This window comes from Scyliorhinus torazame, chromosome 13, assembly GCF_047496885.1.
Source record: "Scyliorhinus torazame isolate Kashiwa2021f chromosome 13, sScyTor2.1, whole genome shotgun sequence".
Taxonomy (NCBI): Eukaryota; Metazoa; Chordata; class Chondrichthyes; order Carcharhiniformes; family Scyliorhinidae; genus Scyliorhinus; species Scyliorhinus torazame.
The window spans coordinates 154,974,365-154,990,090 of record NC_092719.1 but is presented as its reverse complement, the minus strand read 5'-3'; the positions used below and the strand labels follow the sequence as shown (position 1 = coordinate 154,990,090).

Genomic DNA, 15,726 nt, shown 5'->3' with positions numbered 1-15,726 from the left:
GCTCTGATATCGTGTCACTCAGGAAGGTCAGAGATGAGCGTGTGAAGGTGCACTTGGATCGGTTAAGCTTCAACCCAAATTGGTGAATTGTTTTGAAGCATTGTCTTAATCGAGCAATGTGCTCTTCCTCTGTCGTTGACCATATTATGCTGTCATCGACATATATTCTGACGCCTTCAATGCCCTCCGTCATCTGCTCCATAATTCTGTCAAATATTTCGGATGCGGAGATGATCCCGAAAGGCATGCGATTATAGCAGTATCGCCCAAATGGTGTGTTGAATGTACACAACAGTCGGCTGGAAGCAACGAGCTGCATCTGCCAGAAGCTTTGTGAGGCATCACGTTTGGTGAAGATGTGAGCATTTGCCATTTCACTTGATATCTCCTCTCGCTTGGGGATGGGGTAGTGTTCCCTTCGAATATTTTTGTTCAGATCTTTGGGATCTAAACAGATTCTGAGGTCACCTGATGGCTTCTTGACACACACCAACGAGCTGACCCAGTCAGTCGGCTGTGTGACCTTTGATATGATACCTTGAGATTGTAGGCGTAGGAGTTCTGATTTTAGCCTGTCCCGCAAGGAAGCAGGTACCCTCCTCGGTGGGTGTATGAGAGGTTTTGCATCTTTGAGCAGTATTTTGTATGTGTAGGGCAACTTACCCATGCCACGAAAGACTTCAGGATACTCGCAGCTGGATGGCATCGTCCAGTCGGGATGAGTCATTCGTGTGCATGAAAATTCTCTACCAGCCCCAAATCCTTGCAGGCTTGAGCACCTAACAGCGATGTGTTTTCGTCGTCTACGATCTCAAAGCATAGTCCTTTCGTGACCTTCTTATTGACTACTTATAGGTGGCATGATCCCTTGAGGTGATCTGGTTGCCATTGTAGTCTTTTAACTTGCATGCAGCAGGTATCATCTCGTGTGTCCCTGGGATGGATGTGAGATCTTTGCTTGTCATAATGTTCGCGGACGCTCCCGTGTCAAGCTTGAATGTAATTGGGGAGCAGCTCACTTGCACCGTGGCATTCTATTCCCTTGCGGAGTCAATGGCATTCACCTATTGAGGAGTCGCGGTCGGCTCGTGCAGTTCCTCCGCCGAATGTATTATTTTGACGCAGTATGTGTCCTCCGAGGAGTGGAAATCTTCGTGATTGGAATTTATTTTTAGGTGTTTGGTTGTCCATTTCATCTACTGTGTGAACCTTGAAGTTTCCATGTCTTTGTGTTGAAGAGTGATATTTTGCTGTTGACTGACACTGGGAGGCAAAATGATTCATTTTTTGAGCACTTTAAACATCTTTCCCTTGTGCAGGACATTTCCCTTTTAAGTGGGCGTTGCCACAGTGGTAACACGGCATGACGTTCGTGACGTCATGCGTAGGCAGCGATCGCGCATGCGCGAATCGCTCCTCTGGCTGAGTTTGGTACTTTGCATACTCCGCATGCGCAGCTTCTTGCGCATACCGGGATCTCGCTGGGTCACGTCTCTCGTGACTGCGCATGCGTGTACATGTTTGAATGGGAGCCGGCGGCCGGAAGAGAGTGCCTGTGAGGAGAGGCCACCATTTTAACGTCTTCCACCTCGTGGAGGATTTTCTACACTTTGGTTTCTCTAGAAACTAGGTACTGCTGTTTCTTTTGTTCCTTGCTATGGTGGTTTTTAGAGTTAGATCATTTTGCTGCATTAGTGATTCCCTTAACTTTTCATCAGAGAGGCCATAGATTAATTGGTCTCGATGATGGAATCTGTTACATCAGCATAGTTACAGCCTTGTGTTAGTAATCTGTGACAGAATTAGAGATTGTCTCCCCGTTTTTTTGGAACCTGTTACGTAGGTTAAATCTTTCCATGATTTAATTGGACTGTGTTTTACAGTGTTCGTCAAATTTTGCAATTATCACTTGAAAGGTAGTTTTGTCTTCTTTGTCACTAAGTGAAAGAATTATAGATGTCCACAGCTTGCTGGCCTGCCGTTGCTAGTAACAGCCCAATCTTTCTCCCGTCGGAGGCTGCGTTTAAGTCATTAGCTGCCATGTATATTTGAAGCTGCTGTTTAAACATTTTCCAGTTACTATTTAAATTACCGGTAGTTTTCAGCGGCCGTGGAAGTGGCGTGTGTTCCATCGCGTCGGTTGGTTGTCTGGGATCCAAATGCTGCGAAGTCTTCCACAGTCGAGCGGTCGGCCCTTTACTTTTTATCCTTTCTTGTCTCTAGCCTAATCTACCTAGTACTGTTCGATTAAAACCAACCTGGTACCATGTTTTGTTACCTGTGGGGTAGGACATGTGCTACTCATTCCAGTTACAGCAGAGGCTTCCGGAAGAAGGCTCAAAGTCATCCAGAAGTTTATGTAGGGTTTATTGAGTAACAGAACTTAACAACTGCGTGAGGTCTTATTTTAAGAACTATACTGGTAGAAAGGTTACACCTTTTACATACGACAACTAGGCCTGACCACACCAGCAGCCCTGCGCTAAATCTCTGCTTCTGCTCTCCTCACAGTCTAATCAGCCCCAACGAGACCAGAGGGGTGCTTGCTTCTCCTTTTATACCCTAGTGATCTTTCCATTTCCCATCAACCCCTTCTGTACATACCCATGTAAAGATCACTACATTAATGACCTGTACTTTGGTGGGCAGGGGAGTAATTTCAGAGGTTTACACATGACACAACTTGGAAATGTAGTAAATGATGAGGAGGATAACAGACTTCAGGCAGGTGAAGTGGGCAGACGTTCTTTTAAAATATATTTTATTCCAAACACCCGAAAAAAAAATCCACATAGCAGCAACAAAACATAGTACATACAGTTTGTTCAATTTTCCCCCTTTAACTCAAACATGAACAGAAACAGCTTCCACTGTACTACAAACGCCTCCTTCGATCCCCTGAAGGCAAACTTAATTTTCTCCAACCTGAGGAACTTTTATAGGTCCCCCAACCATGCCGCTGCCCCCCCTGGTGGCACTGCTGACCTCCAATTTCAGAGAATCTGTCGCCGGGCTATCAAGAGAGCGAAGGCATGACATTGGCCTCCTCACTTTCCACTTCTGCACACCCGGCACCTCCGACACCCCAAAAATCACCACCACAGGATCTGGCGTCAGCTTCACACCCACAATCCCCGACAGACTCTCGAACACTGCTTTCCAGAAGCTGTACAATTTTATACACCCCTAAAATATGTGGGAATGGTTCACTGGCCCCCTCCCACACCTCTCGCACACATCTGCCACTCCCGGGAAGAACCCACTCATCCGGGCCTGAGTCATATGTCCTATGCCTTTAACTGTTGAGTTGAGTTGACCCGGTGCCCCCCCCTCCACCCCCAGTCTTGCCTGCCCAAACAAACTCCAATATCAACTTGTTCACCCTCCAGAAAAAGGTGTTTTGGAGAAAGATTGGGAGGGGCTGGAAGATAATTTTGGCAATAGGTTCAGTTTTACCACCTGCACCCTGCCTGCCAGAGTCAAGTGCAGGGCATATTACCTTTTAAAGTCCCTTCCAACCTCCTGTACCAAGCCCATCAGGTTCCAGTTGTGCAAAATTGAATCCCCAAATACTGGAATCTGACTGCATACAACAACACTCTGTGCTCTCTACCACCCCTCACAATCCCCTGCCACTCAGTGGAGGCATGAAAAGCTATCGCCAAGGGTTCAATTGCCAGCATGAACAGCAATGGTGAGAGCGGACACCCTTGTCTCGTTCCCTTATGCAAATCAAAATGATTCATCTAATTTGTCCTCACGCTAGCCAGGGGGACATGTACAATCATTGCGCCTGCACCACGAATTTCGGCCCAAACTCAAATCTTCCAAGGATTTCGAACAGGATTGACACTACTCAGTCAAAGGCCTTCTCTGTGTCCATTGGCACGATCACCTCTGACTCCCGTCCCTCCGAGGAGGGCATCACCACGTTTAACAACCACCTGATATTATTGGAGAGCTGCCTCCCCTTCATGAACCAACCATCTCGCCAGCAGCTGGGCCAAGACTTGTACGTCTGAATTCAGCAACAAGTTGGGTCTACAGGACCCACATTCCCAACAGGTCCTTCCCTTTCTTTGGGATCAGCGAAATGGATGCCTGCGCCAGCGCAGCCGGTAACTCCCCCCTCTCCACTGCCTCATTGAACATGCTCAGAAGATGGGGGACCAGTTCTGCTGCAAACTGCTTAGAAAACTCCGCTGGGAAGCCACCCAGACCCTGCGCCTTCCTGACTGCACCATGCCAATGCACTCCATTACCTCTTGCAACCCCAGTGGCTGCTCTAGTGCTTGCCGCTTCCCCCCCCTCCAACTCCAGGAACTCCAACTCATTCAGGAACTGATCCGTACCTGCATCCTCCCTTCCAAGCTCAGCCCTGTACAGCTCTCCATAAAAGGCCTTGAACACCTCATTGATTCTCTCTGGCTCCGATACGTCACCTCGCCCTCTGCCTCACCTACACAATTTCCCTCGAAGTTGCCTGTCGCCGCAACTGATGGACCACCAGACGACTTGCTTTCTCCCCATACTCTTATTGCACCCCTCGAGCCCGCTGTAACTAACTGCCCCACTGTCTTCCCTGTGGTCAACTGATCAAACTGCCCCGCATTCTTTCTTTGCGGCAGTAACTCCCTAGTTGGGACCTCTCTCCACCTCCACTATCGCTTCCAGCAACCTTCATTCCTCCTCCATCCTATCTTTGTGGGCCTTATACAAAATGATGACCCCCTCCAAAACTTATGGCCGCCGAGACCTCCCCATTTTGATTGAACTCATTCTTGATCGACCCTGCCACCTTACCACCGAACTCCTTATCCGCCAACAGCATAGAATCCACCTGACCTAAGCCTAATATCTAGGAAAGGCGGCTCGTGGTTGGAGTTCACGGCCCCTACGTATTCCACCCCCACGATTCCCAACAAAACCGCCTTACCCACCACACAAAAGTCAATACGGAAATATGCCCAATGATCACGCACGAAGGAGTACGCCCTCTCCCCTAGGTGCATAAACCTCCACGGTCCACCATCCCCATCTTATCCATAAACGCCCCCAACTCGCTTACCATTCCCGACCTCCTCCTTGACTTGGAACTCGATCGATCTATCCTCAGCTTCATTCACTATTAAAATCCCTACCCATAATCAGTTGGTGACAGTTCAGGTCCGCAATTGCTCCTAACAGCTTCTTCAAAAACTCAACATCGTCCCAATTGGGCGCATAGACAGCGTTCGCCAGCACCACCAGTGCTCCCACTAATACCCCACTCACTATCACAAACCTACCCCTTGGGTCCTGTACCTCCCTCATCACAACAGACCCATTTTCTTACTAAACAAGATTGTGACCCCTCCCCCCCCTCAACTTGGAGTCAAACCCGGAGTGGAACATTTACCCCACCTACCCCTTCCTCAGCCGCATCTGGTCCTTCACCAGCAAGGGCGTCTCTTGGAGGAAAATCACCTCTGCCCTTAAACTGTATAAGTGCGAACACCCAGGACCATTTGACCTATTCAGTCCACGGACTTTCCATGTCACAAATCTTAACGGAGGCTTATGCCTCCCACTCCCCTAGGATCCGCCATCGTCACCCAACTCGGCCTCTACCTAGCCCCCCATCTCCACCCTAAACCGAGCCCACCCAGGATGCCCACCCCTTTCCTCTGTCCACCATACCAACTATGTGACCCCCACCCCCAACTCCGTTTCCATTCACTAACATCACATGCTGGCGTGTCTACTCCCACCTTGAGGCCCAAACAAAGTGACCCACCTAATCCTCCCTACTCGCCCATCCCCCCCCCCCTCTCTGACCTACACCATCGCCTTCCCTCCTCTCCCCTCCCCCAATGTCCCGAACCCATAAAAATAAAAACGAGAAAAACACTCCATTGCAACCATACGGTACATTCTTAGTTCCCCACAGGACCCATGCAACCGTGAGCAGAACCATCCATAAACTGTACAAAGGGTACAAAAAGTCACAGGCTATACACCTGGCACCGACCGAGAAGCACAATGGCTATTGCCAGTTACAAATGGGTAAGGCAGGCATAGGACATGCACATTTCCTCAATCAAACAGGAGAACAAGTGAAACTAGATGCAACTGGTACAAATGTTCACCGTTCAGCCCTCGCTCAACCCATGGTCGTTGATGAAGTCATTGCATCATCCGGTGTCTCAAAATAATATTTCAGACCCTCAAATGTTATCCACGATTTCGCCGTGGACAGCACCCCAAAGCGGATCTTACGCCGCCTTGGCCTTATTGAATGCCTCCCATCTCTTGGCCAGGTTAGCACCAATGTCTTTGTACATCTGGACCTGGTTTCCTTCCCAGCTGCAGTTCTGACTCGCACTGGCCCACCACAAAATCTTTTCCTTCTCCCGAAACTTGTGCATACACACAATCACTGCCTGCAGCAGCAACTCCACACTTGTTGAGAACCTTCTCCACCAACTTCGTGAACATCTTTGCGACATAACTCATGGTGCTCGTTCCTTCATCTCCCTCCAGCAGGCTCTCACTATGCCAATGTTGCTGCCGGGATTGAGTCCCTTGCTCTTTGCCCGGAGCATCTTCCAAACGTCCCCATGGATTGTCATCTCCACTTCCAGCGATACAATTTGGTTGCTCTGGTCGGTCACCATCTTGGGCCGTCGCCCCTTGCGCTTCTCCACCTGATCCAAGGTCCCACGAAAAGTGCAACTGCCCCCTCAATTGACTTCGACCAGTCCCCCTGCATCACCTTCCTTTGCTGCCGAAATTTCTCCTTGTTGAAACTCATCAACTGCTCCATTGGCAGCTTCGCCATCGACGATGACCCTTCCCCCTCCACCATCTTCTCAGCTTGTGCTGTGCCACGAGTCCCCTCCAACTCTTCGGCCAAGGCTCTCACCATATTTAACTTGGGTCTGGGTGAGAACTGAATACCTTCCACTCTCCTCACAACTTTCCACCAAAGTCCCCTGAAAATCAAGTAAAAAGATCAAAAGTCAACATCTCCAGACAGGAGCCACCTTGCGTGTGACCGATCGCACCATGGCCGCCACCAAAAGTCTGGATGGCATGGAACACAGTGGTTAGCACTGCTGCCTCACAGTGCCAGGGACCTGGATTCGATGCTGGCGTTGGGTGTCTGGAGTTCGCATGTTCTCCCCGTATGTACGTGGGTTTCCTCCGGATGCTGCGGTTTCCCCCCACAGTCCAAAGCTGTGCAGTTTAAATGGATTGGCCATGCTAAATTGCCCCTTGCTGTCCAAAGATGTGGTAGTTAGGTGGGGTTAAGGGTATAGGGTGGGGAGTGGGACTCGGTAGGTTGTTCTTGATAGTGTTGGTGCAGATTTGATGGGCCGAATGGCCTCCTGCACTATAGGGATTCTATGGATTAATACAATAGGAAGAACTAGACAAAGCAATATAAATTAAATGGTTTCATTTTAGAGGGTGCATGTATATGTGCACAAATCTTTGACACTGACTGGGCAAATTGTGAAGGTTATTAAAATATATGGGATTCTTGGGTTAAACAAGGATGTTATGCTCAAAATTTCTTAAAACCGATGGTTAAGCCATAGCTGGAGTACTATGTTCAATTCCAAGAACCACACTTTCAAAAGGATGGGTCTTGGAGCGGTTGAAGAAGAGATTTACTAAATTGGTTCCAGAGATGATGGGTTTTGTGGTGGGATTGAGAAGCTAGATTTGTTCTCTTTTTAACAGACTGGTTTGGTGATCAAGAGAAACGGTTTGCAATGGCAGTAGGGTCAGTAACCAGAGAACATAGATTTAAGATGGCCAAAGAACCCGCTACAATAGGAGGGAAGAATATTTAATACATTGGAGTATCAGAAGGAGTAGTGGAAGCAGATTCAATATTCACATTCAATAATCTATGGGGAAAGAGCAAGCTAGTGAAGACTAGGTGGATGGCTGTGGTGAGAGCCTTAACAAGCAGAATGGTTGCATGGCAGCTCTTTTGCTGCACCATTTTATGATTCCAATTCTATAATTTTTCCCACAATTTGATTTATTCAATACTTTTTGACTTTTTACAGTTGGCTGTGCAATTTAATACCAGAGTCAATAAAAAAAAAGTTGGACATGGGTTATCAAGTATTTGTGAAAATTACACTTGTGTATTGGTATGCAACTAAGATCTTTAGTGCCTAAAGTACCGTCATAAGTACTGATTTTAAAAAAATGGGAGTAGAAATGCTCTAAATGGATTTGGAAAAACTTTAATATTGGTGAATTGGTCCCATGTCAGTCATTTTTGGCCTGATATCCCCAACAGCCCCTGTTTCCACCCTGGCAAATCAAACCATGATGGTGTGAATGATTTCAGCAGTAACAGATGTAGTCACTGTTACAACTGTACTTCTGATTGGCCTGCTGATCCAAAGTGTGAATAAGGCTTTAATACATGATGCTGATATATTGCGATGGAATTCTGATGGATGTGAAAACTAAATGAATGACCTTGTTATATGTATATAAGGCAAGCTGCCAGCCAAAACCCTAATGACAACGTTATGAAAACCCAACCTATCTGCTATGAAAAGGCAAGCGACCATTATACATGTTTACTGACTAGCTCCCTGAGCCTGCAAACATCTTTCAACAAAAGTTTGTATCAAATAATCTAGTACTGTTCAGGCACTTTATTTTACCAGCATAGCTACTTTGAAAGACTGCTAACTTAAATGTCACTTGAATCTGTACCCGGGAGCATTTTAAATCACCAGGGGTAGTGAGATCTCATTTGTTTGCAGCAAAATCTAAATAAAATCATTTTGCTGCAGGGCATCATTTAAGTGTTTCCTGAAGAATGGCTCCAGTGAATCCAGAAAGTTCGTCCGTGGCTGTAAACAACTCAAACCGTTGCTGTACTGTCTTTTCATGTTTTGCTCCTTGCCTCCCTTGCACTTTTCATTTTTAACTTCATCCCATTTCCCTTTGCCAAAAGGTACAAAGAAGGGAGGTACAGTAACTCCATGCTGGCTGTCTTTTGTAGCTCAGAGACTTGCTGTTCACCTTTTGGAAAAAAAACACATAATTCTTACTGAGCAAATGCTGCTGGTAAATACTGCTGGTGTTGGCAGCATCAGTGTTTTATATCAAAAGGTGATGTGAGGAAGAACAGGTGGTTCCTGCTGTCTCAATTCACCCTTTCTCACTGCTACCATGTAGATGTTCTCTCCTCCCATTCCTACACTGTTAATCTGCCTCTTCAGTTCTGTCTGAACTCAGTCCAGTTTAAATTCCTACGTCTTTGTGCTAGGGCAGTTGTTCTATTTCACCACTAGTGGATTTAGACTTTGCTTCTCCTTTAAGCTTTCTGGCTTATCAGCAGAGGAAACAAAAAATTCTCATGCCCACTCCTGAGTCATTCTGCTTGCTTTCTTAACCTCGTGCAGTGACATGATTACATGAGGGTCAATAACTGACTACCCCATTCTACTTTGCTCAGTTCTAAAAATTCATTTTGAAATTCATTTATTTATATAAAAAGAAAATTACTCCTAGCTTCATGTAATATTTCTAGTGAAATAGCCAGGTAGATATAATCTCTGTCAATGATGAAACTGTATAATATGTGCTGTTACTGTTAAAAATTTCAATTTCCCCCCTCACTACCACAGAAAGAGGTGGAAAGTTTGAAATAGAGAATTTGTCAAGTGTGGAGGGGATTGCACAAGTTTAGAAGGTTTGAAGCCAGAGCACAGAAACCTGATTAGATGGATTTAGAAGCATGTTATTGAGCACTGGACCATCACAGCTGGAAGCTTGTCCTTCATAACTGAGCAGAAATGGCAAATGAGAATCTGTCTACAATCTGGAGCCCACAGTTTGGCTTGAAACATGTTTAGTGAAAGTTTCCCCAGGTTTTATTGTTGGTCCCCTCTCTTCGAGTCAGGAAATTGTAGATTGGAGTTTGCTTTCAGCAAATTAATCAGGCTGACTCGAGAGCAATATTGAGAGAATGAACATTGCTAAAGATGTTAAATTCGAGGGTCTGGTGTGACAAAAGAGGTGTGAGGATGTTGAATGTGCAAAGGAGTTCTCCCCTTGTTTTAGGTCCATGTTCCCCCTTTAACACCTTCACTGATATCTGTGAAAAATAAATTTGTAAACTCCACACTTCAAAGTAATTTAGTATGTGTAAAGCTTTTTTGCAATGTATTGATGTGGTAATGTACTATATAAATGCAAATCTCTCCCTCCCAGTTAGTAGATTCGGAGGTGATCAAATTAATGCAGTAATAAAATCCCTTGTCCATTTTACTTCAGTGCTGCAGTATTCTTGGGCTACTGTCACTGAAATATGAATTGTAAATAGGTTTGAGCATTTAACTAAACTTAATGTTGGACTTTGCTTGTTTTGTTATGAACCATGCTGATAAATATGAGGGTATTCAAAACCCAGAAGATTAACTTGGGTTTTTCTGGGTGTACAACCCTGTGAGGAACCGTTATATGAGCAATTAATAAATAATATTTGTTAACGCAAGAGAAAGACAAAACACACACGGCAAGAAGGGCTGGTCCGTGATGCAGAGCGAGTCCAACAGTGTGGGTTCAATTCCCATACCAACTGAGGTTATTCATGAAGGTCCACCTTCTCAACCTTGCCCCTCCCTCGCCTGAGAGACAGTGATCCTCAGGTTAAATCATCACCAGTCAGCTCTCCCTCTGAAAGGGGAAAGCAGCCTATAGTTATCTGGGACCATGGTGACACACAATTTTACATGAAACTATCCCTTGGTCCCCAACTACCAACGTTTACCTGAACTCTGAGACATCCCTTTTCCACAACAACAGCCAACTTTAATAACTTTTTGAGATAAATCCAGCAAATAATTACCACAACCAGGTTATCGTGCCCACGTCTGGGAAATAGTGTTCAGGTTCAGCGAAGGCAGAAAATGGCTGCTTCCTTTGGGAGACTATATCTGTCGCTTGATATTTTGATGTCAGCTGAGTCTCTCTTCTTAGTTAGGGTTCTACAGTTACACTGTTATGTCCCTTTGATGTTATTAATCCTGTGGATTTGGTTTTTAGCAGGTAAGTGTCCATTTCTTTCTACTTTGAAATTCTCTAAAGCCCCATTGTTTTCTCTACTCACACATATGGGCAGCACGGTAGCACAAGTGATTAGCACTGTGGCTTCACAGCGCCAGGGTCCCAGGTTCGATTCCCTGCTGGGTCACTGTCTGTGCGGAGTTTGCACGTTCTCCCCGTGTCCGCGTGGGTTTCCTCCGGGTGCTCCGGTTTCCTCCCACAGTCCAAAGACGTGCAGGTTAGGTGGATTGGCCATGCTAAATTACCCGTAGTGTCCATAAGGGTTGGGAGGGGTTATTGGGTTGCGGGGATAAGGTGGAAGTGAGGGATTAATGTGGGTCGGTGCAGACTCGATGGGCCGAATGGCCTCCTTCTGCACTGTATGTTCTATGTAATCTATCTATATATGTATATAAAATACTTGTTTTCCACTGATAGGCAAATTCACCTCGCATCATTTCTCCAGATGTCCATCTCCAATCAAATCCCTGCTTTACTTTTTAAAAATCTTAATTTTACCTAATTCTGAACACGTTGCAACGGGTATTTACACCCAATGTTCCCAAATAGTCTCTTTTACACTCTGGGTAAAGCATCCACAAGAATGTTAAACAACTTCTTCAAGAGTTCTGTTAGTGGAGCTATCGTACTGCTAAGGTTCGGCACGAAAGTTGGCATGTTGGCGCAATGATTAGCACTTCTGCCTCGACGCCGAGGGCCCAGGTTCGATCTCAGCACCAGGTTACTGTCCGTGTGGAATTTGCACATTCTACCCATGTTTACATGGGTTTCACCCCCACAACCTAAAGATGAGCATGGTAGGCGGATTAACCATGCTAAATTGCCCCTTAATTGGGGAGGAAAAAAGAATTGGGTACTCTATTAAAATAAATAAAGTTGTTAATCCCTGAAATGTTGTGGGTGTGTTATCCTGAACGCCATAATTTTAAATTGTTAAAAGTCCATTTGGCATCACAAAGGCCTGTCAGACGAAGATACTTGGCAATAGCTCTTTAGCAAGCCTATTTGTGCGATGAATGTAGTCTGTCTTCTCTTTCCATGCAATCCTTCAATCGTGGTATAGGAAACTAATCCCTTCTGGTGATGGCATTCACTTTCCTGTAGTCCACTACACAGTCGTTGTGTTCCATCCGGCTTTGGTACCATTACGATTACGAGCTCCAATCACCAGAACTCAATTTAATTTTTGAGCGTATATTCAATTTCCTTCTGTACTTGTGATAAGTTTGCTGGATTGAACATACATGGATGTTTTATCAGAACTGTTTCGCCACCACATTTACATAATACGTCGCCATTCTACCTAATTTATTCACACAAATACATTTACCTAATTTATTCACACAAATACATTTATAAGACTGCAGTAACTCTTCCAATTGCCTCGGCTCTTATCTGGAAGATAACGACCGGTTGTGTAAATTTTCCAGTCCTTCCTCATTACCCAAATGAATTAGAGGGCAGTCACTTTCAGAATGTAACCCTTCTCCCTGCTTCATTACTATCCAGACTTCATGCTTGTCCTCATCTCCTCTATCCCAATGCCTTTTAAGCATATTAATATGGCACACTGAGAGATTTATGGCTATCTGGTGTGTGTGTGTGTACCAGATAATTTACTTTGCTCAGTTTTTTAATTTGATACAGCCCACTAAATCTAGCTTTTAGTGGTTCGTCCGACACAGGTAAAAGCACTAGCACGTTCTCCCCTACTACATAGCTTCCCTGCTGTGCTGTCTTTCAATGTTATCTTGCCACCCCACAAGCCCCATTCAGTCTTTCTATGAAATTCAATACGTGGTCCAAAAGTGTAGTCTCTGCTTCTTTCTTAACTTTTGTTGGATTAATTTCAGTGGTTCTCTAACTTCATGTCCATAAACCAATTCTGAAGGACTATATCTGGTAGAATCATTTGGTGCAGCCCCAATGGCAAACTATGAAGATGGAATCTCTCTGTCCCAATTATGAGTATCTTGACTATATGCGCTCACCGTTGTTTTCAAAGGTTGACACCATTTCTCTAATGTTCCCTTTGACTCTGGATGTTATATTTCAGGCTATTCATTGCCTCTTTAAATAATCCTGACCATGTATCACTTTTGGTAAACCATATCTAATAAAAAACGTGGTTAATTCCCCTACCACACTCTTAGCTGTAATGGTTTTTAGCGGTATGGCTTCAGGAAATCTTGTAGATATATCTATAATAGTTAATAAGTATTGATTTACACTTCATGTTCTCGACAACGGTCCTACACTGTCGACTCGAATTCTTGTGAAAGGTTCTTTGAAAGCTGGAATAGGGTTCAAAAATGCTAGCTTTATTGCAGCTTGTGGTTTCCCTACTACTTGACGTGTATTCGGTTTGGCAAAATGTAACTACGTTTTTAAGTAGTTCCGGTCAGTAAAACTGTTTCTGCATCTTCACTTGTGTTTTCTTTATTCCTAGATGTCCCCCTAATGCAATTTCATGATCTACTCTTAGAATTTCTTACCTATGCTCAGGAGGTAATACAATTTAGATGTATTTCTGCCCATTTGTCATCTGCTTTAACATGTGGGGTGCCATTTTCTCTTTATTGTGTGATCCTTTACATAATGGCATTCAGGAATACACTGAACCTCCAATTCAAAGTAAGCTATTTGATAGATTTTTAAAAATTTAGAATTACTGCTGTAATTCTATTAATCTCTTTGAACTAAACACATTGGGTCCTTTCCCTTTCGTCTGTTCCATCGTCATTGGATTGGATTGGATTTGTTTATTGTCACGTGTACCGAGGTACAGTGAAAAGTATTTTTCTGCGAGCAGCTCAACAGATCATTAAGTACATGAGAAGAAAAGGGAATAAAAGAAAATATATAATAGGGCAACACAACATATATAATGTAATATAACTACATAAGCACTGGCATCGGATAAAGCATACAGGGTACAGTGTTAATTAAGTCAGTCCATAAGAGGGTCATTTAGGAGTCTGGTGACAGTGGGGAAGAAGCTGTTTTTGAGTCTGCTCATGCGTGTTCTCAGACTTCTGTATCTCCTGCCCGATGGAAGAAGTTGGAAGAGTGAGTAAGCCGGGTGGGAGGGATCTTTGATTATACTGCCCGCTTTCCCCAGGCAGCAGGAGATGTAGATGGAGTCAATGGATGGGAGGCAGGTTTGTGTGATGGACTGGGCGGTGTTCATGACTCTTTGAAGTTTCTTGCGGTCCTGGGCCGAGCAGTTGCCATACCAGGCTGTGATGCAGCCTGATAGGATGCTTTCTATGGTGCATCTGTAAAATTTGGTAAGAGTCAATGTGGACATGCCGAATTTCCTTAGTTTCCTGAGGAAGTATAGGTGCTGTTGTGCTTTCTTGGTGGTAGCGTCGACGTGGGTGGACCAGGACGGATTTTTGGAGATGTGCACCCCTAGGAATTTGAAACTGCTAACCATCTCCACCTCGGCCCCGTTGATGCTGACAGGGGTGTGTACAGTACTTTGCTTCCTGCTTACTAAAGCTCATGTCACATAACCTTATATCACTTTTCTTATCCTGTGCTCATAACTCCTTCGCCTCTTGTCTTATGTGCCTGTGACTTCATTACACAATCAGGACATATTCTGGGATGGTCTGTTTGCAATTTTTCTGTAGCCGGATATTCTACCGGCTGTTGAACCATAGTAGGCATCGCTACTATCTCTGATCCAGATATATCATTCCCTAGAATGAATTGTAACGTGCAATGGGCAATGTTTCTACGACTCCTACAATCATTTCTCCCGTCTTCAAGCTGCTCAAGTTTATTTTCATCAAAGGAACTTTTCTAGTTTCTCCTTGAATACTGCTGACCATTACCCCTTCCTTCAATATTCCTTTGGACAACAAATATTCTTAACTCACAATATTAAGGATTCACTTGCTCCTGTCTCTCTCAATTTTAATATCTTTCCCCATCTAATTTTTTACACATGGAAAGACGTTCCCTTCAGATACAAACTTCTTGAACATGTCAACTACCTTCTGGCTCCTCTGCCTCTGTAAAATTTGTGGACACATTTTCACCCCTATTGTGTTTGGTCTTCTCTGTGTATAAATCTTATTGGCTTTTGTTTTCCAGCCTCTGATTTACTAGTCCCTTTCTTAAGATTTCTAACTCAAACTGGCTTTCCATGTAACACCCAGCAATGATGATTTGGTGTGGCCCAGTTTATTACAATGAAAGAATCCATCTTTTCTCGCATCTCATTCCCTCAGCACAATCCTTTTTATTTTGAGGTGAAGTCTCCTTGGAATTTTCAATCACTCCCTCTCTTTTGCTTGACTGTCTTTTCTCACACTTATCCATTTTCTATCTTTCTCAGCATTAAACATTTTTTGAATGTGAGCACCGGTGTACAACCCAGTGACGAACAGTCCAGTCATTGTGTGAACAATTAAGAAAGAATATTAACGTAAAAGAAAGACACAAAACACATGGCAAGAAGGACTATAATCCGATATGATACTTACAATTATACATGAAACTATCCTTTGGTCCCCAACCACCTGTGTTTACCTGAACTCTGAGACATCCCTTTTCCCCAACAACATCCAATTTTAAGTAACTTGAGCTAAATCCAACAAATAACTGCCACAACCAAGTTAACAT

General features: G+C 44.5%; 1 protein-coding gene across 7 annotated transcripts in view; it reads left to right on the top strand.

Annotated features, from left to right (window-relative positions):
- kbtbd8 (kelch repeat and BTB (POZ) domain containing 8) overlaps positions 1 to 15,726 on the top strand; it is a 46,508-nt gene that overhangs the window by 7,374 nt on the left and 23,408 nt on the right. The window contains exon 1 of one of the 7 annotated variants that reach the window (XM_072472304.1): positions 13,571 to 13,599. The exons of 5 other annotated variants lie outside the window; for them this stretch is intronic. The gene's annotated coding sequence lies outside the window, so the exon portion shown is untranslated. Of the gene's footprint in view, positions 1 to 13,570; positions 13,600 to 15,726 lie in introns of those variants that run through there. One more of the 7 variants, XM_072472306.1, reaches the window with a different exon arrangement.